Genomic DNA, 17,201 nt, shown 5'->3' with positions numbered 1-17,201 from the left:
CAACACGGGTAAAAATATTACATCACATATGTATTAAATTTAGACAAAATTAACTATAGTAACTTAAAAGAAGGACTTTTTAAAAATTGTATGACATTGTTTAAGAAGGTTATATAGGTTTTGAGTGCATATTTCTATAATACCTAACCTGTGTATTGCATTGTATGAGCACCACCCAAAGTCAAATCATCTTCTGTTGCCATGTACTTGGCCCCCTTTACCATTCACTACCCCCTATCCCTATTGTGGGAGAATGAGAAGGTCCCAGGCCTGTGTAGATGAAGTTGTCAGGGGTACACAGAGGTATGGTGAGGGAGAGGTAGTCCCCAAAGATGCTCCAATGGGACTGGTAGATCTGGAAGATGGTGATCCAGGTGTGGAGTACAGTCACCCAGAAGAGAAAGTCCACGGCTAAGTGCCGGACATAGCCTTTGGTTTGACTCTGCTCTGTGTATGCTGGGACAAGGAAGGCTTCTCGGAAAAACCAGAAGATGTTGACCAGCCAGGGAAAAGGCAGGAAAGCAAACCCACCCAGGCAGTACTTTTGGCATCAGTTCAACTTCTACTATTGGACACCCACTCCAAGTTCACAGCTGCTCTGGAGCTGCATAGTCCGGAAGTTCTCTGTGCTTTCTCTTCTTATAAGAATACTAATCCAATTATGAAGGCTCCACCTTTATGACCTTATATAAACATAATTATTTCCCAAAGAGGCTTCAGCACAGGAATTTTGATGGAACACACTTTAGACCATAGCAATGGTAGATTACAAACTTTGAGGTCATGGACCATGTTTTTGACCTTTGATTCTTCAAAACTTCTATAGTAGGGCTTTGCATATTTTGTACTCAATAAATATATGGACTGCTTGTCTAAAACTAATCATAATAGCCAGCATTAATCATATTCATTAATCATATTCATTTTAATTCATATTCATTTTATTGTAAAATTCTATGAGTTAGTTAGGATTGCCATAACAAAATACCACAGATTTTGTGGCTTTGACATCAGAAATTAGTTTTCTCACAATCCAGGAAGCTAGATGTCCAAGATTAAGGTGGACATTGGCAGGTTTGCTTTCTCTGGAGGTCTTTCTCCTTGGATTTCTTCTCTCTCTGCCTTCTCACATGGCCTTTCTCTGTGCACACACACTCTGTGTTTCTTCTTCTTCTTATAAGGACCTCTTCTTATACCGCTATAGGATTAGAGTTTCACTCTTAAGACATCCTTTAACCTTCATGAACTCCTTAGATGTCCTATCTCCAAACATAATGGAATTGGGAGTTAGAGCCTCACCTTATGAATTGTGTTTGTGTGTGTGTGTGGGGGGGGGGGGGGGCGCGAGGGGGGTGCAATTTAGTCCAAAAGCTCTCACAAGCTAACTCTCTTTACATTCTTATCTCATGACATTAACCGAACATAGTCACAGTGCCATAACTACTTTGCAAAGTAGACTGGGAATCGTAGTCTTTACTCAGAGTGCCCACATGCCCTGCTAAAAACTCTATTAATATGGATGAAGGAATGAAATAGACATTTGTGGGCAAATAAGAAATTGGGAGGCACATATGGCTCCTATGTCTTATACATAAAGATGAATATAAGAAAATTACATGTTTGTATACACATTGTAAATGACAAAAGAATAATTTTTTCCTTGAATATTGCAAAGCATCTCATATTTAACAAAAGAGGCTAGTTGAAATTCACTAAGTATTCTAATGTAACACTTGAAAAATAATTAACAATCATATTTAGAAACAAACTCTTACATTTATTTAATTAAGAAAATGGTTTTCATTTTCACGTGTGTGTTTTTTTTTTTTAATGTTTCAAGAATTCAAGGTAGCATCTGTATGGCAGTGGTTAAAACCATTTTTTTGATATTTTAACATCATGTAGTCTCCCAGTGCACCATGCATGTTATGAATGTCAAGTGGAGAGAGAGAGAGCTTTTCTTTAAGTTAGTAAAAAAATAAAAACCAGATCACTTAATTCATGTATTCATCTGAGGTCATCTTACTAAAAGAATGACACTCTTGTTCTCTAGTTTAAAACCATTTATATCTGTGGTGTAGGTCACATAAGCAACATAGAAAATCTAAGATGAGTCATTTCAAAATTTTAATATGTACAGTGTCTGATATAACTGAGTTTTACAGAAACTGGTAACACTTTGACAGTATGTATTTTTAAAAGCATCTTTTTACAAAAGTCTCAAAGCACTTTACATTTGAAACATTGAAATCTCCAAAGAAAGAAAATAGAAATCTGAAGCAGTGGGAAGCATAGATCAATTTGGGAGTAATTACTTCAATTATTTCTAATAAAGTCATTTTGTATTAAGTGAAAATAGTCTTAAGTTTTAAACATTTTTAGGATTAAGAGTGGCAGGCTCCAGCCTTTGTTCTCTTATAAAAAAAATATGAGCCCCATTATTCTATGTTGTTAATGGACTTTTGTGGGTTGTTTTTAGATAAAGGAAAGTATATAATTGCTTAGAATAATCAAGAGGGCCAGCCAAATCTGTTTTTCTTAAGTGCAGGCACATGTCAATAATTGAAAACTAAAAATGTGGATGAAGAATTTCTTTCAATGGTCATAAATTTTGCATGTGATTCCAACCCAATATTTTTCTTCCCATTGTAATACTGTCTATGCCAACTTACTTGGGAATGATCCTTAGACTTCTAGTGGTTAAGAACACAGACTCTGGAGTTGGTTTTAAACCCCAGTTCAAAAATTATTAAGCTATGTGACCTGGAATAACCCACTTAAACTTTCTGAGCCTTAATTTCCATCTTGATATAATTAATGGGAATGATAATAGTACCTATCCTATTGTGTTGTTGTCAGTATCAAAGCAATCAATATATTAAAAGTATATTACAGCATCTGTCCAATAATTAGTGTTGAAGTAGCTGTTGTTCCTAGGTTCTTTCCAACTCTAATGTTTTATGATTCTGTGATCTCTATTTATAGACACTTTTTAAAAATTCTTTATTGTTTAAAGTATTACATATGTCTCCTTTTTGATACTTTTTGTTTTAATGCATTTTTATAAGCATAGCCATCATGATGCAAATAATGTACGCTTATAATTTGTAATATGTGGTACATACAGTAAGAAATTTGTCTTAATAGAGAACCTTCTGGAAAGGGTGCTGCTTAACTGAAAATCCTATTTGGGGCTTGCAATAGTCAGGTAGGATCCATAAGTCTGCACATCTTTTTGTGCCAAATGGATTCTTTCCCCCAAACTTTTTATGTATTTATTTTATATGCATACACATATACATATACACTGTTCAGTGATGTGTTGGTAGAAATTTCTAGTTCTTCCTCAGTGAGAAACTGGTGAAAATCTTTAACCAGGGGAGGAAGACAGAACACTCTCTCTCTTTTCTGAAATAGCCCAAGTGTATCTATCTGTTGGAGACTTCTTCTCTTTGTGGAAAGTCCAGGTTTTAGTAATAATTTTCTATTGTTCCCTCTTGTGGAGGTATAAGCTGAATATCTTGGTACTTGCAAAGCAAGACATTTTCCTAAATACTACAAAACTTTTCAGGCATTTAGTATGACATTGTTCGATGTTAAACATTTAAGGCAGAAATTTCATTAATTTTGTTTCTGCTATTCTGGATATTTCTATATGTGAGAAGGTTCCATTTCCCCTAATGTACTACCTAAAGTATTGGGTTAATCTTTTTTCCTCCTTAGTTAGAATGCCAGAATACAGAACAGGGTAATTTTGTTTTGATTTTGAACCATGAAAATATATCATATATTCAAAAATATGTAATCAATAATTTAAAAATACAAAAAGAAATGAAAAGGTATTTCCTAAATCAAGGGCTTTGTGTTAATGGCAAGGCAGTTTTAATAAAATAGAAGTATTAAATACAGTATCAACAAAACCCTGTCCACTCAGAGTTTTATTTTTAACTATTTCATCCTCACTGTCCTGTAATTCACACTACCATCAGTATATCCCCAAATTAAAAACTTAAATTTCTTTGCGCAATGTAAACTTTTCTTAACTTTCACAGGATATTATATTATAAATCAACTGGGTGCTTACACTACAGTATAAAAGCACACCGTGATCTTCCATTCAGTGGTAGTAAAATTTGAACAATGCCAAATTCCCTCACAATGAAAAATAGATCCCCATGAGGCTGACACAATGTCTGAAAATCTCACCATTAACATTGCCCCTTGAGGGCTTTGTGGAGACAAGCAATTTAATTAGGTTTAGGCATTATATTTCCTGGGTAAATCATTTGCTACCCAAACACAATAGCATGCATTTTTCCATCTTATTAAAAGTTATTAACACACAGCAGAACCCGGAGGAAATGACATGAGATAGAAAACAAGTGTATGTTTCAGAGAAATGAAGAGGTAGAGAAAGGTCAGATTCATGAGAGCTGTTAGGTTCCAGGGGGCATTTCTAGACTGAAATAGAGTGTCCTGAAGTTTCAGAAATCTTTTATAGTTTTTCCTCATCTCTTTACCATATTATTTGGGTGAGAACTTTGTTGTTATTCTCCACTTTTGTTTTGTTGCTTTTAATAACCAACAAACCAATCCTTAAGACAAGCACTGCTCACATTTGATGTGAGCTTGTATTGCCTCTCAGTTGATTAGCCATGATTCCAAATTGTCATTTTATTCTGGTACTGCAATAGGATATGTGTTTCCCACACATATCTGCAAGTTTCCATGGACTGTTTATTTAAAAAAAACAAACCAAAACAAATAAACAGTAGGCAAGCTGGTAATGGCACAGCCTTGCATGGAACCCTGAGCATCAATGATAAACAAATAAATTTTATTGTGTTTTTTTATGAATGCGAAAGTGACATAGAATCCAATTTTTATCTATATTTAGTTATTAATTATCCTGAAAATTCCCCAATTTAAAACAAATAAAATAAATGCCGTAAAAAATAAAAGACCTCAGGAAATTAAAGATCAAATAAAATCAACAAACACACACCCAGACATTGTGGACAAAAAGGGGCCACATGCTAACCTGACTAACTCAGGAAAGGCCTGCGTGGTGGCTTTGCAAACTCAAGAGACCTAAAGTAACCATAAAGAATGGTCTGAAATTACAGCTTTTAATTAAAAAGAAGTTTATAGTGAGTAGTCATGTCCTAGGCCAGTATCTTCCCTGACAAAGATTAACTTCAATCTTTACTGAGCCTATTGTCTTTTTGCATCTAAAAAAATATACCCCCGAAATGTCAGGATAACTTGTAACTTCCCTTTTTCCAGACCTCTCAAGGCACAGCCCTGGTACCCTGGCAGAGACCACAAATTCCCTCATTGTTATTGTTATCCTGTTACTTGTTGACTGTTAGTTATCCTATACCCACCTGTGTAAAGGAAGCATGTGTCTATCATTATACTTTTTATCCAATCCCAGAGGTCCCCCCCACACCTGCCCACTTTGCTTTCTCCCGCCTCCCTGATCTAGCACCAATGAATTTCACTTACCTTTTCTCCTTTGATTGTAATATATAAAACAAGGTGGAAAAATGCCATTCTCCAGAGCACTATCTCAATACATTGAGATTCTGCTTCCTGGCAATTGTCAACAGTTTGGCTCAAGTAAACTCACAAAAATTCTTTACAGGTTTGAATGTTTTATACGTTAACAATGTAAATAATAAAAATGGCTAAAATCTAGAGGAATAAATTAATTCTAGAACTGCAAAAGTCTCGAGGGAATTTTGTAACTTCTAAAATAAGAAAGTTGCATTGTATTAACAATACAATACGAGAGAAGTCCTTGGTTCCATGTTATGTGAGAATTGGAAATGAGTTCTTTATTTGAAGTGAAATTTTCAATGAGTTTTAACTTTAGTAAATGAATAGACTAGTCAACAAGGTAAGAAGACAAGGAAACTTCTCTATCTTGGTTTGGAATCGAAATGAAAAAAAAAAATGTTTATCTTGACAAATGTTAACTGAAGGCAACTCTCATGCAGGTTTGGACTTCAACATTATGCTATTTACATAATTTATGGTTTCCTGGGTCTAGGGATGAGGGTGGTGAGGGATTTAATTGGAAAAGTGACAGGGAGCTTTTATGAGGTGATGTAATATTCTATATCTTGATTTTGGCAGTGTTTACATGAGTGCATAAACTTCTCACATGTACACTTAAAATAGGTTCATTTTATTGACTATAAACCACATGGCCATAAATTTATTTAAACTAAATTAATCAATTAAAGGAATAAATAAAAAATATAAAGCAATATAATTCCTGAAGATGTTTAATTGAAAACAATGTCCAAGATAATAATGGACCAAAGCAAATTCATAATGTACTCAATAAGACATTCAAAAATTAAAAAATAAATAAAAATCCAAGTGGGAGACATTTTTGGGAGACATAGAGTTAATAATTCTATACAAAAGATCCAGAACTGATGGCCATGAAAGTCAGAATCTTGGTTAGATTATATGGAAAGGGTGGACAGGGCAGGTAGGAAAAGTTATGGGCTTTTATATTTCTCATAGTAAACATAAAAGATTATATCAATTGAGTGTTTACTATATACAATGAGACATGTATTATCTTATTGAATTATTAAAAAACAAATAAACAAAAAAACAAAACAGGATCTCTTTTTACAAATGAGAAAACAAAGCTTAAAGAGTTAAATTTTTCAAATTTTTCCAGTCAGAAAAAAAGTTTAGACTAGGCCTCAAATCCAAGTCTGACTCCAAAGCCATCTTCTTAAGTACCGTGCTATGCTATTTTTTTTCAGATAATAGAAAACATAAAAGTTTATCTAGTGAGACAAATACCTCCCTGTCCCTAAATTCTAGAAGAAATTTATTGTGTGGATATTGAGTAACAATGATGGATAATGTCTTCAACCCACGTTTTACAGAAAATACAGTAACGTTTTTTAAATGGCCATTTCTTGTATCAGCCTTTGATAACAGTTCAGTTCATAACACTGAAGCACTACATGGTGTAGGTATTTCTATGTACAACAAGCTGGGACAGCTCAGATATGTTGTTATCTACGATCAACTTGCTCTGGGAATGTATCCTTTGCCCATCACAGGGAGGGCCATAGAGAATCAGAAGGAAGGGCTTAATATTAAAGAAATATCAGGGAAATGGCAGATTCTATTATAGAGGAAAATATGTCATGCAGAAAAGTCACTGTGAGTAAGCAGTTATTTGTCCTCAAAATGACCAAGATAGTCCCCTAAAGGAAGGCCCGAGTTGAGAACTGAAGCTGGTTGATTACTTGTTCTCTGCATGTGAACCTTTAAGAATCATGTGGAGATAGACTCAGTGCCAAGTCAAAAAACGTCGGAAGAATTGAAGAGCTTCAGAACCCTAATTCACTATGTATCCCAGCATGCAGGAAGTGCTGGCATAGAGCATGTGTTAAATATTTATCAATAAAAAATGCACGATTGCATAGAAGGAAAAAAATGAATGATTTTCCAAGAACACAATTTTTTAAAAACTAAAACTATGTATGTATCTTTTTGGTTACTTTTAGAATCATATTAAAATTTTTTGACCACATGTGAAGATTTAATTTTGTTTTAATTTTTGTTAATAACTTTAATTTTCAGGAGTTTTTACTTCAATTAGTAATGTAACAATTATACACAAGTACTGTACTAAATTGTTCCTTGTAGTAATTTCAAAAGATATTCATCAAAACCATATGTTAGATTACTATTTGTTCCTTTTGCAGATGAATAAAATAAAGGTTCAGAGAGGTTAAACATCTTGTCCAAGATTGTTCAGCTGTGAGACTCTAGGATTTTTGCCTTATCTTTCCCAGCCCATGCCCTTTATGATTCCCTATTCCAAACATGAAGCCACATTTTCTCTATTTTACCGTTTTGAGAAATGCTTATTAGAAAAGCTTCAAATTATTCCATCTGAGGGTTATAGAGTATTGGGTTTCTGCTGAAGTGCCTCTGGGTTTGGAACAGGAAAGGAAGGTAGGCTAAGCAGTTCAGGTCCAAGACACTCCTCCTTTTCCTCAATTTGGGAAACATCGTTTTTATAAGTTTTATATGGTAGACTTTTGAGAAAAAAACTAACTTGAAAACAATTGTAATGGACCAATTAGAGCATATTTCAAAACTATCAGGCCTATGAAGATGACTCATTTGAACAAAGAGAAATGTATGTGCAATGAGCAGAAGAGACTTTTCTTAGAATAAATACTACTTGTCAATTTTATGGGAATGAGAAATGAGACCATTTTTTAAAAAGAGGATACCATGGTGACCCAAGATGTATTAATTATTGTGGGAAACCTCTGAATTTTATAGTGACTCATCAATTTTCTGAGTCTATAGACAAAAATCACTATCAGATCACCTCTCATGTTCTTAGAATTTTGAAGTTCAAGGAACTTTAAAGTATGTCAGTGCCGATTTCACAAAGTAACTCAATTTTAAAATAACCTGGAGAATTTGATGTCCCAAAAGGAAAAGCTTTTTTTCCAGACACGAACCACTGAAACTCATTTGCCAGCTCAAGTTGGAGTCTCAGAACCTTTTAGTAATGCTGAGATTAAAAACCAGATGCCTTCAATCAAGATCAATTCCAGGAAATGCTGGCCCAGCTTACATTAAAAAATGCTCAGAACTTTTGGACTATATTCCTCTATTCATGGTGACTTAAAATTAGAAGGAAAGGGGTCTTAGAAATGATTTAGGATTCATTTTGTGTTACTCAAAAATTTTCTTGTGACATCACTTGCTTATTTACCCAGGAAGTAGGAATAATTAAAGGTGGATTTATAGAGATGGTTATTTTACAGGGTCTCTGATTTCTGCTAGAGGTCTTGTGAATGGCAAGTGCTTTATCAATGAAGGCTAATGGGCATGTTGCAGAAGCAGTATATTTTCTCCCTTGTATCCAAGTACCTTTCTGATTATACACCTGGAAGCTTCAAATCAGAATAATAGGATTTTCTAAGTGGCAGATAAAGAGCCCTTTCTATCTTTCAAATAATCAATGCAAAAGCAAACCACAGAGAAAAAGTCTCAGATGAAAGTTTTAGAACCTATGCATAGAGACAGGCCAACAGCAATATGGGCAAACAATGACATTAAAGGAAACAATAGTGAACAGAAATTTCAGGGAAATTAGATAAGAATAGAACAGTCTAAGAGTACAGAAATCCTATCTAATAAAGAGAATATGCTAATTGACTACCATGCCCTCAAAGATGGTGGCGCCCACAGCCACAAGATGGTGGTGCTCAGTCCCCTCAGCCCTGACGGGGCGGCAGGTGCATGGCACGGCTGCGCCTGCACCCAGAGGGGTCCAGCTGCTCCATGTGCCTGCTGCTGGAGTCCCCCAGTCCCCTCAGCCCCCCAGCTTCCCAGGGCCACCCGAGGCCCAGGTAACCAGGGCTGGTCGAGGCTTGAGGTGCTGGCAGTGGCAGCAGAAGAGGTGTGATGGGGGTGTCACCTTCTCCTGATGGCTGGGTCACCTCCCACCCTTGAGGGCTCCCAGACTGTAAGAGGGGGCAGGCCGGGCTGAGGGACCTCCCCCTTCAGCACATGAATTTTCATGCACCGGGCCTCTAGTACTATAATAAGAGATGGACTATTTAGTTGCCACTTTTGTTCTAAACCATTTGCAAATTCAAGTGGCAAAGAAAGTAGTTATGTTTTAAAAGTAATGAAATTTCTCAAATGTTGCTTCACCTATTAGTTTAGATTAGCGGTTCTCAATCTGTGGGTCACGACCCCTTTGGCAGTTGAACGACCCTTTCACAGGGGTCGCCTACGACCATCCTGCATATCAGGTATTTACATTATGATTCATAACAGTAGCAACATTACAGTTATGAAGTAGCAACAAAAATAATTTTATGGTTGGGTCACAACATGAGGAATTGTATTTAAAGGGCCAGAAGGTTGAGAACCACTGATTAGGAAGTAGTGCTTCTTTCATTGTGTTAGGTGTTCAGGTAAATATAGTTTTCTGTGGTCTAGGGGCAGTGTAATAAGTTGACATAATCATTGCAGAATGTCAATAAAATTGTGTTCTATAAAGGTAAACCTAAACAAGGCACTAGTGAGCAAGACGGTGTCTTCAGTCTAGCCAACATCAAAGTGGCAATCTCACACATCAGTCAGCTCCAACCTCAGAAGACAATCTGCAATGAAGGTCCTACCACTTCTTCACCACCAACACAGTGCTCTTACATTGGCCTCAAATATTATCCCACTCTGAAATACCTATATTTATTGGCTTTTCTACCCCTGGGCAAGAACTTTCCCATAGCATGCATAAGAGTAGGTGTCAAGGGAGGAAGCAAGATGGTGGCATAGGTACACACTTGTACTTGCTGCCGCACACAACCACATCAAAAATACAACTAAAAGACGAAACAAATATCATCCAGAACCATGGAAAGGCTGGCTGAGTGGAAATTCTACAACTAGAAGGAAAGAGAAAAGTGCATTGAAGCGGGTAGAAGGTGCAGAGGTGCGGAAGTGCAGGGGTATGGAGGCACGCACGGAAACGGGCTGGCAACTGGGTGTGCTGTTGTCTTTTTCAATTGGGAGGGAGATACAAGCTCCCAATTGCTTTGAACTCTAGTTCCAGGCGAGACTCTGGGGACCCAGACTCATACGGGGAGAAACTGGACTATCTGGCATTGGGCTGGAATGAGAGGGCGGCTTTCTCACAGACGTGCTTGCAGCGATCATTGTTCCTGCACAGGGCCATGGGACACAAAGACCCCAGGATCACTCCAAGGCAGAGCAGACTTTGCAGTTTTCTCTGCCCAGATGATTCCCTGAGACCCTGCCCCACCCAATTTACAACCCCACCCGAGCTGTGAGCAAAGACTTTTGCATATGAATGGCCTGTTCTTTTGCAATCTAAAACCTAACAAACTGCAGCTGGGTCAAAGAGCACCAAAGCCTCCAAAAGAAGGCCTAGATAGCAGCCTGCATTGCTTCACAGGTAGGCCTCATCTGGGCAATTCCAAACCCCAAACAAAGAGGAGGAATCTGCAGATCTCTCTGTAGCTCCTGCTGGGGGGCCCTCAGGCAGTGGCTGACTTTTCACCTCCTTGGAGATCCAAGAGCCAGTGTACCCAGTGGTCAGAGTGAGACCATACCAGAGTACAACCCTTCACATCCATAAGTGACACACTCAAAGGGCAGATTCAGTGAGCACCAAAGCCCCACTGAAGCAAGTCCTGCTCCATAAGGGTGTCTCCAGCACAGTAGTTCTCCCATTGTAGACACAGCTGGTCCTCACAGCCAATTGGTCAATTTCTCCCAGTGTTACTAACAGCAATCAAGACTTAACTACAACAAGACTGTGCACACAGCCCACAAAGGGGTGCACCAAGAATGTCAACCTCAGGTAATTAGGGAGGCTGAGTCACTGGGCCCTATAGGACACCTAGCACACAAAGCCACTCTATCAACACAGGGAAGCAGCCAAACCATGGAGACAAAGAAACATGTCACAAATGAAAGATATGGAGGAAAGCAAACTACTGGTTATAGAGTTCAAAACCACGGTTATAAGGTTACTCAAGAATCTTCTAGAAACCTCTGAGAAATTTAGTGACCCTCAAGGATATGAAAAAGAACCAACTAGAAATTAAGCACACACTTACTGAAATAAAGAATAATATACAGAGATCCAAAAGCAGACTAGAGGACCCCAAGAATCAAGTTAAATATTTGAGATACGAAGAAGCAAAAAACACCCAACCGGAAAAGCAAAATGAAAAAGGAATCCAAAAATATGAAGATAGTGTAAGGAGCCCCTGGGACAACTTCAAGCGTACCAACATCCGAATTATGGGGGTGCCAGAAGAAAAGAGAGAGCAACATATTGAAAACCTATTTGAAGAAATAATGACAGAAAACTTCCTCTACCTGCTGAAAGAAATAGACTTACAAGTCCAGGAAGTGCAAAGAATCCCAAACAAGAGCAATTCAAAGAGGACCACACCAAGACACATCATAATTAAAATGCCAAGGGCAAAAGACAAAGAGAGAATCTTAAAAGCAGCAAGAGAAAAACAGTTAGTTACCTACAAGGGAGTACCCATATGACTGTCAGCTGATTTCTCAACAGAAACCATGCAGGCCAGAAGGGAGTGGCAAGAAATATTCAAGGTCATGACTAGCAATAACTTACAACCAAGATTACCCTACCCAGCAAAGTTATCAATTATAATTGAAGGTCAGATAAAAAGCTTCACAGATAAGGAAAAGCTAAAGGAGTTCATCAGCACCAAACCAGTATTATATGAAATGCTGAAGGGTATTCTTTAAGAAGGGGAAGAAGAAGAAAAAAGTAAAGATAAAAATTATGTACAACAAAGTAACAACAAATACATATCTATCAACAAGTGAATCTAAAAATCAAGTGAATAAAAAATCTGATGAACAGAATAAACTGGTGAATATAATAGAATCAGGGGCATAGAAAGGGAGTGGACTGACAATTCTCGGGGGGAAAGGGGTGTGGGGGTGAGGGAAGAGACTGCCCCAAAATCGTATACCTATGGATGAGGACAGTGAGGGGAGGGGGTAAAGGCATGGGTTGGGGTGGGAACCAGGTGGAAGGAAGCTATGGGGGGAAAAAAGAGGAACAACTGTAATAATCTGAACAATAAAGATTTATTTAAAAAAAAAAGAGTAAGTGTCAGTCAATAGCCAGATTGTCAAACTTTCCCCCAGTTTCCTATCCGGACTCTGTTACAATTCTCCTTCTTCAAATATCATTATCATATGGTTGGAAATATCTCTACTTTGAACAAAGCCAGGTCCTGGCACAGCTGCCTTTGTTAATGCTTTACCCAGCTTTCAGCACTCATGGCTATTTTCATTAGAGGCATAAATTTAGGTGCAAAAACCTTAACACAAAATCTAAACTATCTGGAAGTATGGCAACTCCTCTTACCCAGTGCACTTTCTGCACGGCTCTAAACTGATCTTGAGCTCTCCATATACTAATGTATTAATGTTTTTTCATTACCTAACATATTGGTATTTTATGATGGTGCTAATTCAAAGATAATTAAAATCACATTGTTGTGTTTAATTATGACCAGAGGCTTATGAACAGACTCATTATTTTGTATCAAATAATGAATTCATTCAATAGTACCAATTTTCTGTCATTTTTATCAATCAATCATTTGTGAATCATTCCACTAATAGGTCTTATTTTTGAGTAAGGGATCACTATTATGGGAAATAAAAAAAGATGATTAAGATATGGACTCTGTCCTCAGGGAATTTGCAATCCAATGGGTAGATGGATAAAACAAACTGACAAAATACAAACACTTAACAGAGATACCAAAAATGGGAAAGAGAAGAAGAAATTATACCTGTTTCAAGGTTTCAAGTGTCAGTGTCTCAAAAAATGAAGCGTTAACAAAAACAGGCATGTCAATAGAAGGAACTGATTTGGTGGGAGAGGAGAAGAGTATGAGTTTGGTATTGAATATGTTAAACTTCAAGTGTGAGTGACACCTCAAGATGGAAATATCCAGTTGAAAAATCAGTAATGTTTTCATGAGTCAAAGAGTGGCAATGTTTGAATTGTTCTGAAGGAATGGTTATCAAGTTTTTTGTTCTCAGTGCTCCTTTGCACACTTTAAAATTATTGAAGTCTCCAAAGAGGACCTTTCTTTTTAAAAATTAAATTTATTGGGATGACTTTGGTTCATAATATTTATAGGTCTCAAGTGTACAATTCTTTGATACTTGATTATATTTGGCTCCCTTTACTACCCCCACCCTCCTTCCCTCTGGTAACCACCATACTATTGTCAGTGCCTATGTGTTTTTGTTTATTTGTTTGTTTTGTTTTTTTAAATATATTTTTATTGATCTCAGAGAGGAAGGGAGAGGGAGAGAGAGATAGAAACAGCCATGACGAGAGAGAATCATTGATTGGCCTCCTACACACCCCATACTGGGGATCAAGCCTACAACTGGAACTTGTGCCCTCACTGGGAATCTCGAACCATGACCTCCTGGTTCATAGGGCGACGTTCAACCACTGAGCCACACTGGCCTGGCTGGATTTTGTTTTTCTTGTTTATTCTTTTGTTGGTTTCAGTTTTGCATCCCACACAAAGAGGGCCTTTTTATTTTATATGAGTTATATCTATAGGTATTTACAATGCTAGAAATTAAAACTGAGAAATTTTAGAATCAGTAGTAAACAATTAAAAACAATTTAAGTCTTATATATCAATATATTTTGTGAAAAAATAACCATATCTCAAAAAATATTAGTGAGCAGAGTGGTATAGTTTTAAATTTTGAAAATACATTTAATGTATGATAAGAAAAAAGCAGTTGGATTTTCATAACTGCTTCTGCATTCAATCTGTTGTGATATCACACATCATGTAGATTTGGGAAAACTCCACCATAAACACATGAGAAAATGAGAGTGAAAAAAAGCAAATAATACTTAAGTGTATTACAAAAATAGTTTGATTTTTGTCAGAGAACATATTTTGTGTGACTTGAGTCCTTCAAATACTTTGATACCTCTTTTATTGCTCAGGATATGATATATTCTTATAAAACTTCCATATGAATTTTAAAACAATGTGTATTCTGCTGTATTTGTGTGGGATTTTCTAAAAATGCCGAGTAGGTCAAGATGGCTGATAGTATTGCTTTTCTGTAATTATTCCCTTAATTGTAGTGGTAGGGTTATTCAAATCGCTGACTATAATTATAGATTTATTTTTTCTTTAAGTTCTATCCATTTTTGCCTTATATATTTTGAAGCTCTGTGACTAAGTGTGTATGCATTCAGGACTGTTAAATCCTCTCAATAAATTGAAAGCTTTATTATTATGAAATGACCTTTTTGTACCTGCTCTTCTTTGCTTTAAATATTCTTTCATGTTAATATAACCACTCCAGGCCTTTTCTTTTTTTAGTGTTAGCCTGGTATCTTTTTTCCCACCTTTTAAATTTTAACCCATTTTTTCTTATAGTTAAAATGTGTTTCCTTATAAGTGGAGTTGCTTTATATTGAATCTGACAATCTCTCTTTTTTATTTGGAGTATTTAGATCACTGGCTTTAAATGCCATTAGATTTGATTCATACTGCTAGGTTTAAATCTATCATTTGCAATTTTTTTCTATTTGTCTCCTGTGTCCTTTGTCCTCTTTGTCTTCATTTTCTCCCTTTTTATAGATTAACCAGGGGCACAGTGCATAAATTTATGCACCTTGAAAGGAACTGTGGGCCATGAGGCTGTGGTGGGCACAGGGGCGGGTCTTGGCTCATCCTCCATGCCACCACCCAGCCTCTCCCACCATGGCCCCCAGTCCCTTCTCTGCTGGCAGCCCCATTCCCATTCCTGCCGCTGACGGCGCCAGTCTGGCTTACACCTGCTGACAGCGTGGAGCGATTGGGGTAAGCGCCAGCAGCAGGTGCGAGTGGCAACTGCTCCTATGATTGCCCCTCAGGAGCAAGGGGAGGTGAAGAAGCCTTATGGGGCAATTGGGGCCGGCACCGGGTGCCGGCAGTGGGTGCAAGCAGCGGCTCTGGCGCCAGCTGCGGGTGTGAGTGGGGCCGGTGCTGGCAGCAGGTGTGAGGGTCGGCAGGACTTCAGTGCACGGGAGCAAAGAATTTTCACTAACCACCAGAGGCTCACCCTGATGACAGTTACCGGCACCCCACCTTGGTCTGGCGCCCACGCTCACCTGTTCCACCATCCCACTGCAGCCAGTGCCTGCCATGTTCCTTGCTCTGCTGCTTGCTGCCAATACCCACCATGCTCCGCGTGCGCCCCCTGGTGGTCAGTGCTTGTCATAGCGACCGGTTATTTGGTTGTTCTGCCTTTCGGTCTACTTGCATATTAGGGTTTTATATATATTTAGACTAGAGGCCCGGTGCATGAAAATTCTTGTACTGCAGGGGGTTCCTCAGCCCGGCCTGCCCCCTCTCACAGTCCAGGAGCCTTCAGGGGATGTCGCCTCCCCATGGGGAGTGGGCCTAAGCTTCAGTCTGGCCTCCCTCTGTGAGAGGCGATCGGGCTGACCAGGGGAAGGCACCACCCCCATCACCCTGCTGCTGCTGCCACTGCCGGCCGCCATGGCTGCAAGGCCTGAGCCCCGGGCCTCGTAGCCGCTGGGACTCATGGCTGCCTGAGCCCTGGGCCTTGCAGCTGCCTGAGCCCATGGCTGCCTGAACCCATGGCTGCCGTGAACCCACAGTTGCCATGAGACCCGGGCCTTGCAGCCACTGTGGCTTTGTTTGGATGGACTTCCAGATGGACATCCTGAAGACGTCCACTCTAATTAGCATATTACCCTTTTATTAGTATAGAGCAGGAGTGGGCAAACTTTTTGACTCGAGGGCCACAATGGGTTCTTAAACTGGACCGGAGGGCTGGAACAAAAGCATGGATGGAGTGTTTGTGTGAACTAATATAAATTCAAAGTAAACATCATTACATAAAAGGGTATGGTCTTTTTTTTTTTTTTTAGTTTTATTCATTTCAAACGGGCCGGATCTGGCCTGCGGGCCCTAGTTTGCCCACAGCTGGTATAGAGTGTATACTCTCATGATCATATTTTAGCTCTTTGTTGGACTATTAGCCATAATTCTTTGTGTGTTTTTTAATGCTAGTGGTTGTTTTAAGTTTTAACAGTATACAGTTTCAGCCTATCACAATCTAACCTTTAAGAGACATTATATCACTTAATATATAGTATTAAAACCTTGTAATACTTCCATTTCTTCCCTTCTGACCTCTATGGTGTTAGCATAATTTTAGTTTTACACACAGGTTGAGACAAAAGTTTATAGTTGTGAGTATGAGAAGCAGAGTTTATTCATGCATTATTATTTATTATATTATTTTCCATATGAACAACTGTAAACCTACTTTTCTTCCACCTTGTCTGTTATAAACCACTCACTGCATTATTATCTTTGTTTAAACAATTTCATTTTAAAGAGATTTACACAAAACAAAAATATCTTATAGATTTATCCATGTAGTTCACTCTCAGTGCTTCTTATTCCTGTGTATAGATCTAGATTGCCACACAGTATTATTTTCTTTTTATAGAAAGACTGCCCTTAGCATTTCTTGTAGTATGAGTTTGCAGATGATGAAAACCTTCAGTTTTTGTAATTTAAGAAAAAGTTATT

General features: G+C 38.0%; 1 pseudogene; it reads right to left on the bottom strand.

Annotated features, from left to right (window-relative positions):
- Positions 1-217: 217 nt before the first annotated feature.
- On the bottom strand, positions 218-16,183 carry LOC139002675 (gamma-secretase subunit PEN-2 pseudogene; annotated as a pseudogene).
- Positions 16,184-17,201: the final 1,018 nt, after the last annotated feature.

Source organism: Myotis yumanensis, unplaced genomic scaffold, assembly GCF_028538775.1.
Source record: "Myotis yumanensis isolate MYYU_CA2020_CCGP unplaced genomic scaffold, mMyoYum1.0.hap1 SCAF_2, whole genome shotgun sequence".
NCBI classification, from domain to species: Eukaryota; Metazoa; Chordata; class Mammalia; order Chiroptera; family Vespertilionidae; genus Myotis; species Myotis yumanensis.
Note: the sequence above shows the minus strand (reverse complement) of the source record. Positions and strands in the feature narration are given on the sequence as shown.